Source organism: Pinus tabuliformis, chromosome 5_1, assembly GCF_031772625.1.
Source record: "Pinus tabuliformis cultivar Carrire ecotype Pingquan chromosome 5_1, CPIR1, whole genome shotgun sequence".
In the NCBI taxonomy this organism is placed as follows: Eukaryota; Viridiplantae; Streptophyta; class Pinopsida; order Pinales; family Pinaceae; genus Pinus; species Pinus tabuliformis.
The window spans coordinates 923,202,190-923,213,423 of record NC_142305.1 but is presented as its reverse complement, the minus strand read 5'-3'; the positions used below and the strand labels follow the sequence as shown (position 1 = coordinate 923,213,423).

Sequence of the window (11,234 nt, the reverse complement as noted above, 5' to 3'; positions counted from 1 at the left end):
TTAGTTTATCTATTGTTCAATTAAGTTATAATGCTTTGTATGTGTCTCAAATAGATGAATATATTTTGGTAATACAATAGTTACAACATATTCATGTCAAGAAAAATTGAATTGAATTATCCCCTATTTGATTACTATGTTAAACTCTAATAAAATTGATTAGAAAATGATGTATGAAACTCTCATTATATTTTTCAATGTGGTAGTTTGAAAATAGATCCTCGATAAATACAAAATTAAAATATGAATACTCCATCCTTATACATCCCCATTGTGAAACATTCTTTAATCAATAATCTCTTTCCAAATTTCACACCATGCTTGCTTACTATCAATAATAATTCTTATAAATAAAAGAATCTTTCACTAGGAAACCTTGAAATTTGAAATTATGCAGCAAAAATATTGATATGTCATTTGTTACAAACTTAGTGTCATATATCAAACTTCGTAAAATTATAACTGAGAGATTAACATTAACTTCGTAAAATTATTACTAGTTTACTTGAATAAACAACTCAAGGTTTATGAAAATTATTCTTCAACGTAAATATTCCAACCCTCCGTTCCTCTTTTGCTCTCATTTTTATGATCTGAAAAGTTAGTTTCCAAGTTTCGTTATGTAACCAATTTAAAAATATAAACAATTTGAACCCTTAATAATGCATCATCATATCAAATACTTCTGTCTCTTTCTAGATTACTTCATCTTTATTCATATTAATTCATCTATTTTAGATTACTTCATCTTTATTAGTCCCTGCCGATAGGCAGCTGGGACTATAGTAATCGAAAATGTCTTTTTAGCATTAATCTGGGCTAATCCGTATGGCAAATTTATGGCAAATAACCTAAGTGGGCTAATCCGTATCGCAAATGTATGGCAAATAACCTAAGTTTTTAGCTACGAAATTTGTTTTACAGTCTTATTTGGCCTCTTCCCGAGGCGCGGGGAGGCCGAAACATATGTTATATTGATGTGTTCCCATCACATTTTAGAGAAGGTAAACTAAAGGTAAATTAATGCTAGCATTAGTCGAAGAAATTAAATGCTATGCGCACTGATCTTGGAGGCAATATCACTTAGCTAGGCTGGTATGTGCATGTTGACCACTCGTCACTCGCTGTCTTTACCACCAAGCTTATGGAAGGCTACGCTACAGCTTATTGTTCTGGGTCTTTCAGTAGAAGGAGCATCCACACAGAGGATGATGAAGAGGCCCTCAAATGGGCTGCTCTTGAGAAGCTCCCAACTTATGATCGGCTAAGGAAGTCTGTTCTAAGCGAAGTTGCAGAGACCAGGAGTTTCAAATATCACGATGTGGATGTCACCACGCTTTCCAATGACACTCGCAAGAGGTTCATTGAGAGAGTGCTGCAGGTGGCCGAAGTGGACAACGAGCGCTTCTGGACGAAGCTCATACAGAGGATTGACAGGTAAAGCAGAATATCTGACGTCGAGTTTGAGCTTTCTGCAATGATGAAATTATACTAATGTCATGGAATTGCAATGATGAAGGCAATTTTTCAGTTGCACAGAGTTGGGATTGTGATGCCAATGATAGAAGTTCTGTTTGAGCACTTGAACATTGACGCAGATGCCCACGTCGGAGGCAGAGCCCTTCCTACTCTTTTGAATTTTACTGTCAAAATAATAGAGGTGAGGCACCAGACGATATATTTGCGAATTCATTGTTCTTGTCCTTGCTTTTGATGTAATTTTAGTTTGGAGTGCTGGTAAAGGTAATCCTGCTCGTCAAATCCACCTGGGGAATAGTACCTACTCCATTGCAATTTGTTTCCAAATTGCACTACCACTGAGCTACATGCCTCTTGCGCACCTCTCCTTAACAGTCAAACCCTACTGTTTTCTCTGGGACCCAGTGGAGTGGCGCGTTAGAAAATTTTTCGGACCCTAGATTAGGTTGGATGAGCTCTTTGCATCCTTATGTTCTATGAAGAGTGGGAAATCCCCTGGGAAAAAGAGAGAGGTCTGTCAAAGGCGTGTTTCAGCATGTGCAGGTATCTCACGTATCATTCTATTACTACTATTAGGCAGGGGCTCTTGATCCAATCCGCTCCCGGGCTCTCTATCTCTCCCGGATCAATTCTTTATATAGTGGATCTCGCCTTGGATCGGTGATCCAACCAGCTTCCCGTGTGGCTTATCGTATAAGAAAGCTATGCTCAGATCTGTTCCGGAAACAGACAGTAAGCGGAACCCAACAACTAATGTATGACAGTTATGCTATTTAGATTCTCGAAATAGTTTGTATGTCAAGTAGTAGATTGGTGTAAGGCTTGCCTGCAGAGTGTCGGGGGAAATGCGAAGTGGACAGGCTAGAAACTGTTGTTCTTGCCCAGCTGCCTTCCTTGGGTCGGTGTTTCAAGCTTCCTCACTTTGAAGTGCCCACCGGAAGAACAGCGAAGGAGATAGCTCCACCTCTACTTGTCATATTTTTGTTGTCCATTTTCTTTTTACTTGTCGGTGAGCATCCACTACTTTGACTGAGGTTCCGGATAATAGTAATAAGTGTTAGCCGAAGCCGAGAGTGGAGGGCGGGACTCAGGTTGTATGGTGGCCCAGCATCCCATCCTTTTTCTTATCAGTAAGGCCCTTTAGCTTTGATCAATCCCTCACCCATAAATTCCAAACTTCTTCAGACACTCGAACTAGGGCTAAGGTATAAGTGCGGATTAAACAGGAAAATGGACCTAGCGCCCCGAGGGTTAAATTCTTGGTTGTAGTCTGGTCACATAGCGAGAAAGGTTAAGCCCCTAGAGCTAAGGTAAAAACGTGGGAGTCTGGCGTCTAGTCCAAAGGAGATTTGGAACTCGGAGGACAGGTATATAGGAGGCATCGATCAATAAGTTCTTCCATGTAGGAGCAGCCTACATCATATGCTTCTTGTAATTGTACATAAACAAACCCTGAGCAATCCATGCATGCACTAAACCTTGGGACTGTATCTGAGTATTCTTAGCAAAAACAGAGCAGTAAAGAAAACAAGGCTTTAGATGATGTGGCAAAACCTGGTAACTTAACTTCAATGATGGCATAATGCAGTCTCTCATCACATATTATTCACTTAGACGGCCAAGGGTCCATTCCCAATGATTAGGAAGCCCCTCTACTGATGTTGCCAAATAAGCCCCTATTGTTTTGATGGCAAGCGGCAGTCCACCGCATCTATTAACAATTTCGTGGGCTATCTTGTCCAGCGCCTCTGGACAATGGTGTGCACCATCTGGGAAAGCATGGAGGTAGAATAATTGCTAACTGTATTCTTCTAACAAACTCTTTTTGTGGAGAATTTGAGGTCCAGCCCCAAAATCCTTTGCAACCTTTTCATCCCTGGTCGTCAGCACAACCTTATCTTGCTTTCTGAATGCAACCCAATCTTCTCTTTAGCAAATCTGTCCCACACGTCATCAACAACAAATAGACAACTTCTTTTATCTAAAAACCTGTCAATCTTCTCTCTCAACATTCTATCATCTAGCTCGTCGGCCCCTTTTTTATATTTCTGAGAAACTGCTAACCAAACCTGTTTACCAACTTGAAACAAAAAGAGACATGGCCTACTTCCTGGAAAACTTGGTACTTGAATTTTTTTTCTTATTTTGCTAGAGTTTCTTCTATGATTTCCACTTCTTCCAGCTGGTGGAACAACTTATTCTACAGGTGTCGAGCATGCAAATGACAACGAAAAATATGGGAGACACGGGAAAAAGAGCATGTCTGCCTGCACAAGTGGTCGCAGGGATGGTGTGCTTTTCCATGTGTCCTTTTTTGTTTTTTTACGGTGTCTTCTTATTTTCTAAGTGACTTCATAAGTTTCTAATTTCTTAACATCTTTTTTTTTTACGGTGTCTTCTTATGTTATAAGTGAATTCATAAGTTTCTAATTTCTTAACATTTGTTTATTAACATTTTTCAAGATTTGGAGAAATAATATTTTGCATTTTTCAAGATTTGCACGAATAATATTTTGCATTGTCGCTACAATCTAATCTTTATAAACTAAGTTAAAAATAATTCTAAGATCAATCCCGACCTACTAATTGAATGCATATATCTCTTTCTGCAATATGTCCATCTGTGTGCTTCATAAATTGAATTAAAAGATATGTAGTGTTGGCCAGGGGTTTTCCCCACCAAGTTAGGGAGTTTTTTGGGTCCCCCGTTCAAGAGCTTGTGAACTAAGGGGGCAGTGCGTAGTAAAACGGGTGTGTATCTAGCAATCAAGAGACAGAATCAACTAGAATCGATTCGAGATCTATCAATCAAAATAAAGCGCACATATACTGGGTGCAACATATATAAGCATTTAAGTATAAATAAAAGCATGACATCCCGCGGCGTCCACCCCGTCCGTATGGGTATGGGTTCATTCCGTGCACCGCGCCTCGCCCCCAGCCACTCGAAACATCGATCTATCCAGCAAATTAGAAAAAGCAATCCCTGGCTCTAGTTACCGAAATGATACTCACGGCCCCCAACTACTTTGAATTGGTCAGAATCAAGTGCCTTACAAAGGATGAGTTAGCGTGCCGGGGAAAGAAGTGCGCACAAGACAGATCTATTTGTCTATACTATTTTAGCCCAACTACTTCATGTCAGGCCCCTTAATTGAAAGCCAGGTCAATAGTTCGGAAAGGAAGGGTCATTTATAGTCAATTAGGAATGGAGGCGCTCAATAGGGACCGGAGGGGGGCGGAGCCACTCACTCGAGTTTTTCACAAACGGTGAGGAATCAATTCTCCGTTCATGAAAGAAACTATATTGCTAACTAATAAAGATGCCAACTGACCAATAAAGTAATAGTGTGTTTCAAAGGGATGCTTTCAAACCTCTTATCGAACTTATAACGAAGGATGAATCCCATCTCGCTTTACTTGATGGTGAGGAATTGCTTGACCTGATGGTAAGAGTGGAGGTCGGCCTAGCGTGGCTTAGTAGCTTAAGACCAGGCACCAGCCAGTGAAGGTTGAAAGGGAAATGCTATTCTCACACCTATGGACAACATACAAAAGCATACAAGCATGGGGCGTGTCTCGCTTCTTCAGGGGCAGGTCCATCTCTTCCGGCTAACCTAACTGACTAACCTGACACTCACTCACTGACTGGGCACGTGTTATCAATAAAAGGTAACAAATATATAACCGCCTCATTCCTGTGCACGTCGAACTTTTCACGGTGTCTCTAGAACGGGTAATGCACAAGGAGAACCGCGACCTCCTGGGCATGGGGGGGATGGAAACAGGTTTCACACTTCTAATTAATTCCTTCCTGTGCCCGTTTCACTGACTTCGTTCGGATGGAGAGGGTAGGCAGGCATGCTTTTCATGGCTCTTCCTTGACGAAGTATTACTTCTTTTATAATGTATTTACTCATATCATTTTGGTAACTATAGATAGAATAAAGCCAAGGTGCGAAGCCGCTTGTCCCTCCGGGGGGCAAGGAAAATAGTAAGTTACACAGCACCATGGAAACTTTGATTGAGGGGCTAAAAATAACAGTAGTGTTATGGAGTTATGTCTTTTGGGGTTGGCCATTGTACTGACAGCCAGCTATCGGGTTGGTCAGTGCCTCACTTGGTGTCGTACGTTGGCCATTGTACTGACGGCCAGAGGAAAGAGCTAGTCTCAGTCCCGTAAAGAAACCAATGCTGCTTCAATCAGCTACTATTGATTTTTCGGGTTGATCACTACATAATTTGACTTACCTCCTTAACTTTAGTCGGCTCGTCGAGCGGTAGCGAGTCAATCTCCTTTCGTCGAGCGGTAGCGAGTCAATCGATAGCAAGCTCATAAGCCAGCTTGTCGAGCTTCAGATGGAATTGAACTATTTAGCAACGTGTGGTTCAGAGTGAATGAAGAATGCCTAATGAGTGGGATGATGGCTACTGCTTTAACGAAAGAGCGTGGCGGTCTTCTGAAGTGCTCGTCCTTGTCCCTAATATCAATATTAGAAGGCTACGAAAGTTAGATATATTATATATGTCATTATGCTTGCCTTATGACTTGACACTTCGTATTTCACGTTCCTCCTCTCCCTCGAGCCGTTCCTCCTCACCTTCAACTTTCAGCTTTCCTCCCGCAGCGGATGATGCACTTTTCATAGGCTTTTTGACGCCCTTTTTCTCCTAAGCCATATATACACCCCGCAGCACCTTGAGACTGGGGATGGATGGGTGGGGTAGCCCGGTGGTCGAGCAACTAAAGTTTCAATTTACTTATTGGGAGGGGGGGGGGGGGGGGGGGGGGGGGGGCGTTGGTCGAGCCCTGTCGGACCTCTCCTTATCAGTCGAGCCCCATTGTCGGTCCTTAACAGTCGAGCGATGGTGGCCTTATTAGTCGAGCGTTCGTACCTCACCCTGCCGGACCTTATGGTCGAGCGAGAAATCGATGGCGGCGTGTTTCACTAACCAAGGCACTTTGACTTTCCCCTCGACCCGTATCCGTTAGTCATTCTTGAGATATTGAATGACGCTCATTATATATGTCATTACGTCATTACGCTTTCACGAAAAATGCTGCTATGGGCATATTTCATTATGCATGAATGAGATATGTGTCATACCAGATTCGATCGATAGAGAGTGAATGCATATATGTCATTATGCATTCGTTATATACGTAATTACGCTTGAGCACTTAGCATGATTAGATCTGACATGATGCAAATGAGAGAGATCGATTCATTTCGACCAACTCTGAGATCGATTCTCACTTCTCTTCGTATGAGATCGCTGGTAATGAATTATATATGTCATTACGGTTTAGCAGACTTTCTATGGGCATATGTCATTACGCATTTTCCCTGCCGAGCAGCCGATGCTGCTTGATATTATAGCGCGTCATTACGCTTTAGCAGATAATGCATATATTATATATGTCATTATGCCATGAATGATAGATCGATTTCGCTCACTTCTTTTCTTCCAGTCATGAATTCAATAGATCCCCAGTTGGCACCTATTTGTCTGTTTCATCTACCTATAATGGATGAAGAACTAACCGGTAGAGGTAGATTGGATTCCCCGGTAAGCCAGTTAAGATAGGCAGGTTCAAGCGGCGGGAGACAGCCTCAGCAGGTGGGGGGATACTGGAAACATATATTTGGTGTAAAGAGAGGGTAGGACTAATGCGTACCACTTATGTTGTAGGTTGTGTAGGTCCCCTTAATGAGCACCTATCTTTCTGGTGCACCTATCTGTTGTTTCTTTGTAAGTTAATGAAATTGTTGGGGGTTTCATTTTCGTCCACTCACTTGACCTAGGGGGGCTAGGGGAGGTGGGGGGAGGAACTGAGAGGATGCAGAACTTCCCAACCAACAGCCGGAAATAGGGAGCGGGAACGCAAAGGGGAAGTTCCAGTAGGGGAATAAGGGTGTATTAAGGTGACAATAGAATATATCATATTTCTATGGGTGTATCCCCTCTAGGGCAGTATCTATGAATGTATCCTCTCTAAAGAGTTGGGAGAAGAGATCCAGTTGGCTCTAATGTATCTTTCCTTGCCCTAATTCCTAATCCATGCGGGGAAGCAATCAAGACCTCAAGCCAAGTACCTAAAGCCCTCAATCCGAAACTCAAAACTATCAAGCCAAGTAGATTCATGCCTTGGACCTGGGTGCCTATTGAAATGAGTATCTTATCACAAAGACGAGCTGCTCTCGTGCCTGGTCTTTATATATGTTATTCCTCCATACAACCTTTTTGATTTATATGTTATATCAGGCAAACCTTCAGAACTACTTGAACTTAGCGATCTATTTTACTATAAAAAAAAGTGAGTTCGGGACCCCGGTGGAGGCCTCAAAGATTTATCGGAACCCATTAACACGAGAGTTTGCTTTATAAAATGCACCTTTGGCGAAGGCTTTTCAAATTGACTAGAACAACTCCAACAATTTCAAAATATCTTTTCGGGTGCCCGATAGAGGGCTTGACTATTAAGGAGAGGGAGAGGAATTCATTTCATTGACCTTCTTCAGTAAGTCTATAATACTGACCACGCTTACCGGGTGGCAGAGAGAGTAGTTAGTGTGCGAGTCATTACGGGCAAGACTGCTTGTTCGCACAGCCCACCAAAAAGTGGGGGGAAATGGGAGGCGCGGCTGACTTTACCCAGAGCAAACCTTTTTATTTACTATATTGCCCGAGCGTAGCCCTTTGCTAGATATGAAAAGGCCTTCTTTCTTCGGTCGAGGTGGTGCGTGCAAAATATGTGTGTGTCCTTAGTCATCTTACCCACCCTAGCGGAGAGTGGCTAAAGCCCCTAAGTGGTATGTATGCGAGATGGGATTGAGTTAGCGCAGCTAACCTTCCTTAGGTATAGATGACGATATCGGTCGCTCGAGTTTTCCACTTTGTTTTCCCTCCTTCCACTTTCATTTCCTTGCTTGATCTCTTACTTACTTACTTAACTTACTGACTTACGAGCGAGATGGTCGGAAGTGAATAAAGTGTCGAGTTGTGAATTCCCGCTGATGGGACTCACTACGGCCGGTAAGGGTATGGGTTGTACCCGCCACTTAGACCTCGTCATCAGGCTCTCAATAATGATAGGTCTTCTGCCAGATCCAAGTGGTAGTCTTCCCTAGCTAGCGTGCTTGAAAAGCCGCCTCATTCAAATAAAGAAAGGGCTGGGCAATCGCGGGCTAATGGGGGCATGGGCTATATGAGGCGTGCTCTTACTTGCTCTTGCTGGCGTAGAGGCATATTGATTCTGATGGTGGTCGAGTGCTTGCTGAATAGTTCGAGTGCTCGCTGAGATGCATATTTATTCCGAATTAACAGGAGAAAGATTCAGTCGATGAAACAACAGTTGATGCGGTTGAGTAAGCAGCAGTAGACATAGGAGCTCCCGCTCTCACCTTCCATATTCATTTGGCCCCCCCACCCAATAAGTAACTCAAGGTTGAAGGTTTCAAGCTACGCATCCTAGCTCCTTGACCTCTATTATATATGTTGCATCGGTCATTCACCAAAAAAAGAGAATATATCCTGGCCAAATCTCTTCCAGACCATATCTCTTTATCTCATTTCATTCTTCAATCAGGCTGTTTCAGTTGCATCAGTCATTCACCAACAGCAAGAGAAGACCTAATCCTAGACCACAATCTTCAAGACCTAACCTCATTCTGAAATGAAAATGATTCGGTAGTTTCTTAGCAAATTTGTAGCGAAACTACAAAAGAATATTACATAAGCATTACCTTATGATGCTTCAACCAGAATAGATAAGGCTTTGAGCCCCGTACTTAGGGACTTATCCATAAATTGTCCTAACTAGTTGTTTTTACTGGACAAGAAGGGTTGGTTGTTCCACTGCGGGACGGGATAAGAAAGGGTTGGTTGTTCTGTCCTTACTTCCAAAGACAGACAGAAGGTAAGACATACTCTTCTACCTGTCCTAGAGAGGTAGGGGAAGTAAGGATAAGCTTGACCCGTACTCATACTCATTAGGAAGTTAGGTCAGAATGCGATCAACGTAAGCATAGGTGTGAGTATATGCTATAAAGATTAGTGGATAGTTGGCTAGATGGAATTATTTTGGTTTTCTTGTAGTATTCATCCTTAATTCTTTCCATTGATTGACTTCCAGATTGGGATAACCTTATTTATAAATAATCTAATTTGACAGAATGATATACCTTCGCAAATTGGCGATTGCACTCGAGCCGGCTCAGATGCTTCCTTTGCTGCTAGTGACTGTCCAGGTTGACCGAGAGGAATTGGCCATGCTTCAATCAATCACTTTCTGGGCAAGCATAACCCACCTCCTGGCTATCAGCGTCTGGCTTATGGCTCTTGCCTCTCCAAGAAGACTGGCTTTTTGAAACGGTGGAGAATTGTTTGTGTATCTTCGCTTGGTGCCTGTTGAGAGCAGTGGGGTGAGGGAATGAAAAGGCTGGATAGGAAGGCGTAGCAGGTATTTACAAGAAGGGCTGGGAGCACTAGCCTGAGGTGGAGTAGAGGTGGGAGCTGTAGAAGGGAGTAAGTGTGGAAAACTGGGTGAGAGTCGACACCAATATTATGCTCATATTTTGATCATGGAGTTGCGTTTTTCTTTATTAATGCGTTGAAAGAACTGTAGATTTTCCCAATAGCAGATGGGCTTTATGTCACATTCCTGATCTACAGGACACTTTTGTCCTGTTATTGGGAACGCAGTCAAAACAATGAAGCAGGACACTTTTGTCCTGTTATTGCGAAGGCAGTCAAAACAATGAAGATAGGAGAAAGTGTGATTCTCACCGTAAAACCTACGTGTAAGCTGAAAGCTCCAAACTCGGTTTGTTCTATATTGCTTTGGGTTTGATATCTTGTTGCCATACCTGTAACACCCATTTCTGATCCTGCACTGCACTGCACATACTGCTTAATGTGACTTTCATGGCTGCGTTCATTCCAGATTAGTGAAGACCAGCATGAACGCAGCCATGAAAGTCACATTAAGCAGTATGTTTTGCAGAAACTATGTCACAAAAACTGATGCTGCTGCTTCTGCTTCTGCTGCTGCTGCTTCTTCTGCAACAGAACTCAACACCAACTTGAAGGGCAGGCTAACTGGCCTTAACTTGAAGAAGGATGTGTCTCAGTTGATAGCAAGAACCCCCATGGTACATCTGAGCAAAGTAACCGAGGGCTGTGTGGCTAACGTAGTGGCCAAACTGGAAATGATGCAACCTTGTTGCAGTGTCAAGGACAGGGTTGGATATGCCATGATTCTGGACGCTGAGGAGAAAGGACTCATTTCGCCAGAGAAGAGTGTATTGGTTGAGCCAACATCTGGAAATATGGGAATTGCGTTGTCTTATATTGCTGCGAGCAGGGGATACAAACTTGTGCTCACAATGCCCTCATACACAAGCTTGGAAAGACGAGTGACCATGCGTGCCTTCGGCTCTGATACCATGACAGAAAACATTGAGAAACACTGAAAACTCTTTCATAGAGTCTTCAGTGTTTCTCAATGTTTTCTGTCATCAAACACTTTCATGGCTTTTTTGAACATAGCGTTTTGGCAGGGACTTGCTGCTTAGCAGCCTCTCTTGTTCATATTCTATTAAGGGTGATGGATTCTAATATCATTAGTATAAAAGAAGATTTGACATTAATTATTGGGTCAATGATTATTATTAAAAATAATATATGCTTTTAATATATTTTATTTATAAAATTATCATAGCAATAATGTTGGTATTTATAGTTACTCTATA

At 42.3% G+C, this 11,234-nt stretch overlaps 1 pseudogene; it reads left to right on the top strand.

The window, feature by feature from the left end:
• The first annotated feature begins 1,144 nt into the window (after positions 1-1,144).
• On the top strand, positions 1,145-10,955 carry LOC149167804 (cysteine synthase, chloroplastic/chromoplastic pseudogene; annotated as a pseudogene).
• The last annotated feature ends 279 nt before the right edge of the window (positions 10,956-11,234 follow it).